Genomic DNA, 11,859 nt, shown 5'->3' with positions numbered 1-11,859 from the left:
GCACACATACACAGGGGGCAAAGGTCACGTGAAAATGGAGGCAGAGAGATTGGAGTAATGTGTTCACAAGCCAAGGAATACTAAGGATTGCAGGCGACCACCAGAAGCTAAATGAGAAGCATGAAACGAATTATCTCTTAGAGCCTCCAGCAGGAACCAAGTGTCCTGACACCTTGATTTTGGACATCTGGCCTCCTTCATTGTGAGAGAATACATTTCTATTGTTTTAAGCCACCCAGTTCGTGGTCATTTGTTACACTTCTTAAGCATAGCATGCCACAGCTTGGTTCTCATTCTTTCTAACAATTAAATAAAACCCAGAGCCAAAGATTTAATTGATCATAAAGCAATCTCAGCAAATTTAAAAATAAGGAAAGAAAGTGACTAATGTACACATGTATACATGTATACTTCATTTTAAAAGAAAGGAGGGGGATGATCCATTGGATCCATTGGCACGAAGCACGGTGAAATCATTGTCATAGCAGCAGCTGAGCTGCAGCTGGGTCCCACTCATCATTCTAGCCTCCTTCAGGATGGAGTTCAGTTCTCCCCTTGGGAAGCTCCTGCCCTTCTGTGCATCTGTTTCAAGAAAAGTGTTTAGAGCTTGATTTTGTAATTGATCAAAGGCACACAGAAGTGTGTCACTGACTCAAGCCAGAAAGAAACTCAAGTCCGAAGAGCTGTGATGCTTTAGTTTACGTTTTTTTTGGTGTTTAATTCACTGCATTAAAGGGGCTGAGCACACACCTGAAACACAAATGAGTTCAAATGCCAGAACAGGCAGGCTCGAGAGAAATGCTTTTGAAAGGACATATGAGAGCTGATGAAACCCCATCAACAGATATGAAAAATCAAAGCCCAGTAAGGTTTTCTCTAGACAGAACCTCCAGAGATCCAGTTAAAAAGGCAGAGCTGCTCAAGCTCACAGCTGCATGCCCTTCATTTGCCTCCTGTACAATTTATTGGGAATTCCTCGGGTATTTTTCACAGTTCACTGCTTTGTGGCGTGACACAGATTAGAAACATACCAAAGAACTCCCAGCCCCACCCCCTTTAAAGATACACGAATGAAAATAAGTCACTGAGATTGTAACAGCAGGTTGTAGATAAGGGAGCTAGATTTAAGGGTTTTTCTCCTTTTTAAAATGGAAATGGCTTCATAAAGCAGTGTCATGGAGATGGCAAATGCAAACTGCTGAAGTCATTGAAGGTTTAAGAGCAGTGGGCAAAACCCAAGAATGAGAACCATAGACCTAATTGTTAGTACAGTCTCAGGTACTAACTAGCCCAGTCAACTCACCCTGTGCAAAATAAATTCCTACTCACCTTCCGGGTCTTGGCTTAAACACCACTCTTTTGAGAAGCTCTCCCTGACTTTTCCTTCTGCAGCTAAATTAAGTCCATGTTATATGCTCTCTTACTCTCAGTCTTTTCCTTCATGATAGTACTTACCAAAAGGATAACTATATGGTATTCATTAGTGCAGTTAGGTATGTTCAAGCTCTAATATCCCCCAAGATCATACGCTTCATGAGGCAAGTAACATCACTGATTGGTTTCCTCATGTATTCCCAGTGCAGGAGCAGCTCATATTATATAAGAATAGGAGGCTGCCCTGGCTGGTGTGGCTCAGTGTATTGAGCACTGGTCTGCCAACCAAGAGGTCACTGGTTTGATATCTGTTCAGGGCACATGCCTGTGTTGTGGGCCAGGTCCCCAGATGGGGACCTGCAAAAGGCAACCAATTAATGTGTCTCTCCCTCTCTTTCTTCTTCCCTTCCCCTCTCTCTAAAAAGGAAAAAAAAAACCTTTAAAAAACATAATAGGAGGTCAATCAATAATTGTAAATTGAGCTCTTAGCCCCAGTTTCCTCATCTGAATTTTGGTTCTTCGGGTCCCCAATGGCTCTTGCCTTCTGTGTCTCAGCAAACTTGGAATTATTCTCAGGCATCAGCGGGAGATATCTTTATTGATTTGACTTGTTGTGGAAGGAATAAAATAAGCATAATAATATAGGCATCTGCTTATCAAAACTATTGATACTTTATTAAATGCATGGCCTTTGAGATGGACATCCCCAAGTTTGAGTCATAGGTGTGTGTGTGTGTGTGAGAGAGAGAGAGAGAGAACAGACCAATCAACCTTAGATAGTTATTCAATTCTTCAGATACCGAGTTCTTCCTCTGATACATGGAATTAAGTTTTAAGATGTAAAGCATTTAGTACATTTTCTGACATAGAACAAACACATAATATCTGTTGCCTATTATTAACAACATTTATTATATGTGTATATGTACCTACCATCATAAAATCAAATACCTAATAACAATGGTAATAATAGCCAACCCTTACTTAATATGGATCAAGTACTTTGCCTGGTGCTTTAAATGGCTTTCATCTTATTTAATCCTCACAACTTGACGAGGTTCTTATTATTTTCATTGTCCAAAGGAGGAAACTGAGTCACTAAAAGGTTAAAACCTTGCCTAAGTGAACTAGTAATAAACTGTAGAGTCACGATTTTCTCAAGTTAGCTGGTCAATGTTGGAGCCAATAAACTAATCTCAACACACAATACCAACTGGGTTTTTTAAATATGTTTTCCATGGAGGATGTGAGACAAAAGAAAAGTCGTGCTAGTCTTTCCATTCACCCAATGTAGACCATGTAGCCAGGATTGGGGGTGTCTGAATGTGGGGGTCGGGCATGGAGGAAGGACAGGAGGGCTTAACATTTCCTAAGTACCTATTCTCTGCCAAAAACTTAACACAGACTATTTCTATATAATATTGCTGTGTCGTGAATATTCTTATTACCGGTTTATAAATCGATCCATACCCACATCTGTCCAATATCAAAATCCATCTAATTCCCGCTACACTTCATGAATGTTGAATCTGACTTTAAAAAAAATCATGGTCATCATAAAATATGAACAGGAATATCATATCCCTAACTTGAACTTACCCTTCATGCTTTCTCAAAGTAGATGGGAATTAGACAGACATAGCTCTGTTTCTTGTGCATATTTTTACTTATTGAAGAGTTCTAGCTTTCTTTCCTTCAGAATAAATCTTTAAATTTTTTCCTAGTATCACTCCTTAGTGCTTTAAATGTGCTCTTTTGGGCATTTTTCATATGCTGCATATTCCTCTTAAGCTGTGAAGCCCCAAACTGGACACAGTGCTCTAAAAGGAACATATTCAAACCATGTTATTTTGATTTGTGTGCGCCAGATAGGAAGTTGAATAGAAGGCTTTTATTCACCTTTTTATGATTTGCCCGACGTCCTCAGGGTGGTGGTAAGTACATCAAACTCTTCTGATCTATAAAGTGAAGGGAAGCCAATCCTGACAAATTGGGTCCTAAGGTTATGAGAAGTTACTGTTTCTAAATTCCTTTGTATTGTCCAGAACAGCTCCTTTTGCCCAAATGAGTTGTCATCAATGGAAAGTCAGTGTTCTTGAGCCAAATAATCCTCGGGGCATTTCCAAACTGCATGCTGGACCCAACAGTGCCTTTCTAAATGGAGACTGATCTGATAAAGCGGAGGGCCAAGGAACAATCTATTTGGCTCAAGAATGTGACACAAGGTGGATTGTTAAGATAATGGAAAAAATATGTTTAAACTACTTGAGAGCCTGATTTGAGAAAATAATCAACTTTCATTTGACTGCATAAAACTTTTATGCAGAAGTCTTGAATTCTACACACACACACACACACAATATCCTTTATTGACAGTAAGCACTTACATCTCAGTAGCTGCCTAGGCAATTTTTTATGCATTTAGTATGTCCTCAAGTCTACGGCTCTCTCTTTGACCTAGTTTTTAGTACCTCCACCAGCAAGGAGACTCATATATAAGTAGAAGCACAGCATCTAGTTCATTTACTTAAGAAATGAAGCCCTGGCTGGTGTGGCTCAGTGGATTGAGCGTCAGCCAGCTTTAATTCCCTGGGTTGACAGCCAGGTCCCCAGTTGGGGGCGTGCAAGAGGTAGCTGGTCAATCTATCTGTCAAACACTGATGTTTCTCTACCTCTTTCTCCCTCCCCCACCCTCTAAAAAGTAAATAAATAAAATCCTTGAAAAAAAAGAAATGGAGAAAGCTATGGCACAGAAATGGCAAGTGACATGTCCATGATATCAGGGACTATGCCCCATTCATTTTGTTTAGCCCCAGAGTATTCCACAGTGCCTGATACAAGAGAGGCACTAATAAACATGAAAAGATGAGTGAGCGAATGAATGAGATTGAGCTAGAATCCTTGCCGCCTGACACACTAACGTTATTCTCAACTGCATAATTCATTCAGCTCATTTCATTTTTAAAAATATCTTTATTGAGATGTAAGCCACATACCATAAAATTTGCCCATTTTTAGCTCAATTTATTTTAACTCAATTTAGACAAATAGAACTGAGTTACATATATTTATTTGAAGTCTGCTTAAAGATTTGTTGGGAAACAAGGTGAACATGCAGTTAAAACTGGTTTTGGAACCCATCTCTTGATTTATTTGTAAATGCATCACTTGAGACTCATTGAGAAATGAGTTTCCAACATATATATTGGGTATAACTAAAAAAGGATTTTTTGATACATTTTTAACTCAGTGGAGAAACGGTCACAGTGATGAGAAGATTGCTCTTTTGAGTCAGAATCTTGCTAGGAAAAAGAGCTTCTGAAGGGAAGTCATCGGATTTTCCAATAATTGACCAGATCCAGAGGCTGAGTTCTAAAAAGAAGCCAGATGGATTCATTATTATCGATTTCCAGCAAGATAAAGTATTTGTTTTCACAGATTGCTTTAGTGTCCTGGTTTCACATTTACTGTTGTTTTAAAAGGCAAATTAAAAACACTGGAAGTGAAAGGGCCATATAAAACATAATCCCAAATCGCCCTGGAGGAACAGAGTAATCAATAAAGGGATCTGGATCCTCCTTCTGCAGCCCTGAACAGCCCAGAGACCCAGGAACGGTTTGGTTGGTGGCTGTCTTTATTTGAAAAGATTTAATCTATGGTCAACTAGCTTTCTCTTCTGGGAGCTCAAATTATTAGTCTAATGCAGAATACCGTCAACTTTTTTAAATTTTATTTTTACAGGCTACATTCAATATCATTTTGCTTTAGTTTCAGGTGTGCAGCATAATGGTTAGACAATCATATCCCCCCAATATTTCAAGTACCCACCTGGCACCACACATAGTTCTTGCAATATTATTGACTGTACCCCCTGTGCTCTACTTTACATCCCTGTGGCTATTCTGTAACTGCCAATTGTACTTCCAATCCCTTCACCTTTTCCACCCAGCACCCTAAACACCCTCTCCTCTGTCAACGATCAGTCTGTTCTCTGTATTTATGAGTCTGTTTCTGTTTATTTGTTAGTTTATTTATATTTTTAAAGAACAATTCTTTTTTTTAAAACAACTTTATTTATTTATTTATTTATTTATTTATTTATGTTTAGAGAGAGGGGAAGGGAGGAAGAGAGAGAAATATCAATGTGCAGTTGCCTCTCATGTGGCCCCCACTGGGGACCTGGCCTGCAACCCAGGCATGTGCCCGGACTGGGAATTGAACCGACAACACTTTGGTTTGCAGCCCACGCTCAATTCACTGAGCTACACCAGCCAGGGCGTGTTAGTTTATTTTGTTCTTTAGATTCTACATATAAGTGAAATCATATGGTATTTGTCTTTCTCTGTCTAACTTATTTCACTGAGAATAATACCCTCTTACCTTTTCAACATCCATGCTGTTGAAAAAGGTAAGATTTCCTTCTTTTTGTGGCCAAGTAATATTCCATTGTGTATGTGTACCACCATTTTTTATCTTCCTTTTTTCCTTCTTTAATCCTCACCAAGAAGATGTTTATTGACTTTACAGAGAGAGAGGGAGTGGGGGAAGAGGGAGAAAGACATCGATGGGTTGCCTCTGGTATGTGCCCCAACTGGGGAATCGAACCTGCAACCCAAGTATATGCCTTGACCAGGGACTGAACTAAGAACACTTTGGTGCATGGGATGATGCTCCAACCAACTCAGCCACCTGGCCAGAGCTACATACCACCACCTTTTTTTATCTACTTGCCTATTAATGGGCACTTGGGTTGCTTCCGTATCTTGGCTATTGTACATAACACTGCAATAAATATATGGGTGCCTATATTCTTTCAGATTAGTGTTTTGGGTTTCTTTGAATATATTCCCAGAAGTGGCATCACTGGGTCATAAGGCAGTTTCATTTTTAATTTTTTGAGGACCCTGCAAACTGTTTTTCACAGTGGCTGCACTAATTTGCATTCCCACCCACAGGGCAGGAGCTTCTCTTTTCTTTGCATTCTTGCCAACACTTGTTTGATCATCAACTTTTGAAAGGAAGGCATTGAACTCAGTGAGATCCCCATCTGATAAGATTGAAATTCAAATGAAAGTACCTGTTGGTGAGAAAGACATTTTCTGAGGGGTTTTTCTTTGGGGGGGGGGGAGTGGGGGTGGGGGAGGGCAGTGGTCAGCTTTTATATTCTACTGCTAAAGTATTAAAGGAAATGAAATTTCCCCCAATGTAGGGCCCGTTTCGTGTGGCAACCTTAGTACACTTTGGAAATACCAATGTTTCCCATAAGACCTTTCTAGAGAAAGAGAAAGTTTGGCACAGAACTCCTGACTAATGGGACCCAAGTCAGATATAGTTTTCATTAGGTGGGTCTGAGCCTCCAAATTCTTGTCAAAATATCCCTTAAGATATTTCACCTCAAAATGGGTGATCATGTCTTTATACCCCTAGTCAGACAGTCGACAAATATCAAGCAACCATTTATGTACTAGGACTTCTCCTATATGCTAGAACATAGCAGTGAACAGGAAAGAAAATCTCCCTACCTTTAAAAAATTTATCAATTTCTAAATGAGGCACATAACAAATATATAAACAAGTGAGTATAATTTCCAGAACTAATATGCACTATGGAGTGGAAAATAGAGGGGCTAGGAAGCTGCTTTTGCTACAGTGATGATAAAAGACCTTTTCTGAGAATGCGGTAGCCAATTTGATTTCCACTTGTCTTTAGGAAACTCAAACTAAGACAATAACCCAAGGCAAATGGTAGTGACCCAAAATACCAGGAGTAACCGTGGCCAAGTAAATGTTCAGCCTTAATATCCCTTGCACTTTCCCAAAGACATGCTTCACTGACCTTAAGACAAAAGCAAAGTCTGGCTTCTCTTAAGATACCTGTTAGTAAGAACCCTGAAACACCAATCCAAAAGAACCTATGCACCCCAATGTTCACAGCAGCACAATTTACAATAGCCAAGTGCTGGAAGCAACCTAAGTGCCCATCAGCAAATGAGTGGATCAAGAAACTATGGTACATTTACACAATGGAATTCTACGCAGCAGAGAGAACAAAGGAGTTTATACCCTTTGCAACAGCATGGATGGAACTGGAGAGCATTATGCTGAGTGAAATAAGCCAGGCGGTGAGGGACAAATACCATATGATCTCACCTTTAACTGGAACATAATCAACAAAAGAAAAAAGCAAACAAAATATAACCAGAGACAGTGGGGAGGGGACAGTGGGGAGAGGGGTTAACAGGAACTACTACAAAGGACACATGGACAAAATCAAGGGGGAGGGTGGAGGCGGGGGAGGGATGGGGAGAAAAGGCAGACAACTATAATTGAATAACAATAAAAATTTTTTAAAAAAGATACCTGTTAGAGGGTTTAATCACTTGCCTTGGGGTAAATGCAGTGGCTCTTACCTTTACAAGGCCAGGTATTCCATTTTCAACCCACAGATCTATTCTCTCTCTGAAAAGAGAATACTTCTGCGATTTTAAAATATTCTTTGTAAAAATACCTCACTTACACTCAGAATATAGTTTCCAGAACTAAATATAGTTTTGGCCTATGTGTCATTGGCTGACATCCTGCATTACATTTGCCTTTAAGGGCATGTTCGCTTTCTAGTTCTCATGCTTTCAGACACTGCAGTCAGCTGGGTTCACAGCCCTGCAGAGGCAGCATTTCAATGACCTCCCATGTTTTCATTAATTCTTTAAAAACCTTACACAAACATTGTTGTTCATATTAGGTTTTGCAAACCTTTGCCCTTACGCTTTTTTTTTCCTTTTGCAAAATCCTAAATTTGGAGGTTCGACTAATTTGACCTCAAAATATATCATCTTTTAAATAAATACAAGACTTGACAAGGTCCAGAAACTGATGCTGAAATGGAAGTCAGGATCCTCTCCAGTTTTCTGAGGCTAGGTCAACAGAGCTACAGTTATCCCAATAATTCAAGGGGGAAATAAAGCACTCTATTTTGGGGAAGGAAAATAAACATTCAAAAGGACTATCTATTTGGGGAGAGGGGAAATCTACGAGATATCAATGAGTGTTACCCAAATTGATCTGCCCAGATTTTCTGATGTATTTCCTGGAGTCTATTTCACCTTGGGCCCAATGTCATGATTTCTTGGTCATAAGCATCCAAGAAAATTCAAATGATTAGAGGTAAATGGACTAATTAAACATGACTCCAAGATTCAAGAAACTGCTCCTGACTCTAACTAACCATGATATTTTGTTCAAATCTCTAAATAACTCAGCTCCTTTCGCTTGCTAGTCTGGTTGTGGGGACAATGATAAAATTCCAGTAACACGTCAGCCATCTTTGTTCACTCACTCATCCACAATGAGAACTATGTAAACATCAAATGCCATTGCCCTAATGGTAGAATCGGGTTTTAAAAGAAAATAAACATGTCTTACAAAGCAAAGCTTCAACATATAACTTTTATTAGTTGTTATGTTTTGAAGGAAATTTTACAGAGCAAAATTTCTAAGCCATTTGCCTCATTATTTCCATAGAAACCACAAGGGGAATGAAATAAGAGTGCTGAGCAGTTATACAAAAAACTCACATGGAAAACAGCAGCTTTGTAATGAATTTCCCGAGTATTGCAGCACTGTGGAGATGACAAAAGAATGGTTTTTAGAAGTGGGGCTGAACCAAGCAAGATTAATGAAGATAGTGACTCTTGGAACAAATACAGTTTATGCATATCAGTAGATTCATACTAGTACCAGGTTCTTTACCCCAATTATCCAGAAAATAATTGTTTAGAATAAAGACTGAGAGCTGAGAGGAGAATGGGTGAAGGGAAGAAATTTCATCAACCCAGATTGTTTCCTCTCAACCCAACTGGGCTTTTAGGAATAGAAACTTGGGAAGGCGGGGAAATAAAAAAGTGGCAAGTCAGAAGTTGCAGGCTAAAAGGTTGCACAGGGGTTTGCACCCTGTCAGAAAGGGTGCAGAGAGAGACAATGAGATGACAAAAGAGAAAGCTCCCTTGGTTCCCGTTACAAGCATGGCTGGCTGTCAAATACTGCACTGCTAGACAATTTACATTGTTTTCTGTGGGGAATCGTTCCAAGCGTGGGCAATGTGGCTCAGCCCCCACTCGGAAAAGCCAGTGGGGAGCGAGGTTGGCAGGCAGGACCCACGTCCACGGACAGGTTCTCCAGTGGGAAATCAGGCCTGCATTGTACCTAGACTGCTATGAGACCTGCTCTTGCTAAAACTCCCTCACCCTGAATTGAGGCAGCAAATGTTTACTGAGTATCTTCATCTTCCTAAAGTCTGTGCTAAACCACCCTAGTACAGACTGTGAGCAACTTCTCCCTGGAGCTGTAACATCCTTCTCTTTGAAGTAATTATCAGTGTCCTGTCCTTTGTCCTCCTTAAAAGGTAATCACCTGTGGTGAACCTGTGCATAGTAAATGAGGATCGCACTCAATGTAATGTGCCCAGAAAAACAATAAAAGCCTGTCCAGGCGGGGGTCAGGGGCCCTCTATCGAACTTGGAGAGCGGCCACGCAGCCCCTTTTTCTCCACAGGATTTCTGTAGTCTGTGTGTATGTGCATATTGCGGCCACAACAGCAGATCCTGCGGGCCGGGATCTGCGTCAGTTTTCTTCTTCAAGGACCACCTCCCATCAATCACACAAATAGCAAAGTATGTCTAAGAGGCAACAGAATAATGGGCAAGAAGCGTGGGTGATGGGTTTGAATTCCGGCTCTGCTCCTTGCCATTGTGCCTCCGTTTCCTCTGCTAAAATTTGGGACAACAGCCATCTTTGCTCCTGGGCTATGGTAAAAATTCAATGAGTTAATACTTGTAAAATGCTTTGAAGTGTGTCTGACACATGGTGAATACTCAATGTGTATTTAAATTAATAAGTACAATTACTCCCATCACTCTTTATTCTGTGCTTTGGTAGGTTTATCAACTGATAGAAAACAGGAAGCATTTCTGACTGCTCATAATTCCTACTTCAATTTCTTTCTTTCTAATTGTTCCTGTTTATAAAGAGTCACTCATTATAATATTTCCATTTATTTTTACAATTCTAGGAAAATTCTCTAATAGAAATTTCCACCACAAAGTTTTTTCTGAAGCGAAACTGGTCTTTAGAAAGTTTATCAATTTCATGCTGGCCACCCAGTTTTTTTCCTGCATAGCATGTACACACACACAATGCACCGTAGGTACCAAGGACTTTTTCCCTCTGTGAACTGTCTCGACCTTCAATTCACATCGGGGCTTTCAAAGAATCCATTTGTGATTTTATGAAAACATTTCTAGTAAATGGCGCCGCTTTTGAAGTTGAATATACTTATTCTGTGGAAAGTATAAGTAACACTTGGCATGGAGAAAAGTGGGACAATTCTGAGAAATAAACCAAAATATTTATATATTTTTCCACACAAGACATGCAGCAATGATCTTATAATACATAGGAAAATGAGCTTTGCCCTCTATGGTAAGACATATTCTTTTGCAACAACAAAAATGATGCCATAAGCTTTCCCTTTGTTACTGAGTCACCACAAGAATGTGAGTTGGTGAACTAAGTGTGTTCTTAGCACTATCTTTAGCTGCTAGTCTGGTGGTCCTCGTTGGACCAGACTTCTCTTGTTAACTCAAGTTTTTTTGTCAAATGTAAAATAGCCGTCTTATTATTCTTTGTGTTTTGGCAAAGATAGTTTCAAGTTAATACTCTTTAAATTTATTTGCTTTCTTACATTACTTTGCTTTTATCTAGTTGCCTCGTATTGTTGCATCTTCAATTTGAATAGTATGTAAATGATTTACATTTGATGAATTTTGTTTCCTCAGACATATTTTGATGCCAATTTTTTTCTCCAAAGGAAGTACTTTGAATGGAACTGGACTAAATTTCACCAAAGGAACTAAAATATATAATTGTCTTACTACATAATTTCTTACAGATTTAATTTAGGCCACTAGGTTACTTAAAGCAAAAAATAAGACTAGATTTATCTTCTAAATAATATTCTATAATGTCTTCCAATCATTTTTCTGAATATTTACGCATACTTATAGATACATACATATATACATATGTGTATACATATATGTGCACATGGTATACATATAGATGTTATAAATATGCCTACCTAGCTTTCTTCTGTATATGTTTTCCAAATGATTTTTAAGGTGAGGTACCTTCTCCTCAGTGAATGATGTTAGGAGACTTGAACTCAGGCAAGTCTTAAAGAGCCCACCCTCAACTCTCAACAAGAAAGATAAATTGGATGATCATATCCAAAGGCCATAAGATACTGAGGTAGGGTTCCAATAAAATTGCTCCTTTAACTACCATTTCTCCATTAAGCAGGTCATGCTTTGGCATATTATGCTACAGAAAATATAAAATCTGGTTGGAAAGCTGGTGTAGACGGTGCTGAAAAAAGCAGTCTAAGGTCTATCCACCAGCCAAATGCCCTTCCTCCCAGGGTATGCTTTC

This window comes from Desmodus rotundus, chromosome X, assembly GCF_022682495.2.
Source record: "Desmodus rotundus isolate HL8 chromosome X, HLdesRot8A.1, whole genome shotgun sequence".
Classification (NCBI taxonomy): domain Eukaryota; kingdom Metazoa; phylum Chordata; class Mammalia; order Chiroptera; family Phyllostomidae; genus Desmodus; species Desmodus rotundus.
The sequence above is the reverse complement of the archived record's forward strand: the minus strand, read 5'-3'. Positions refer to the sequence as shown.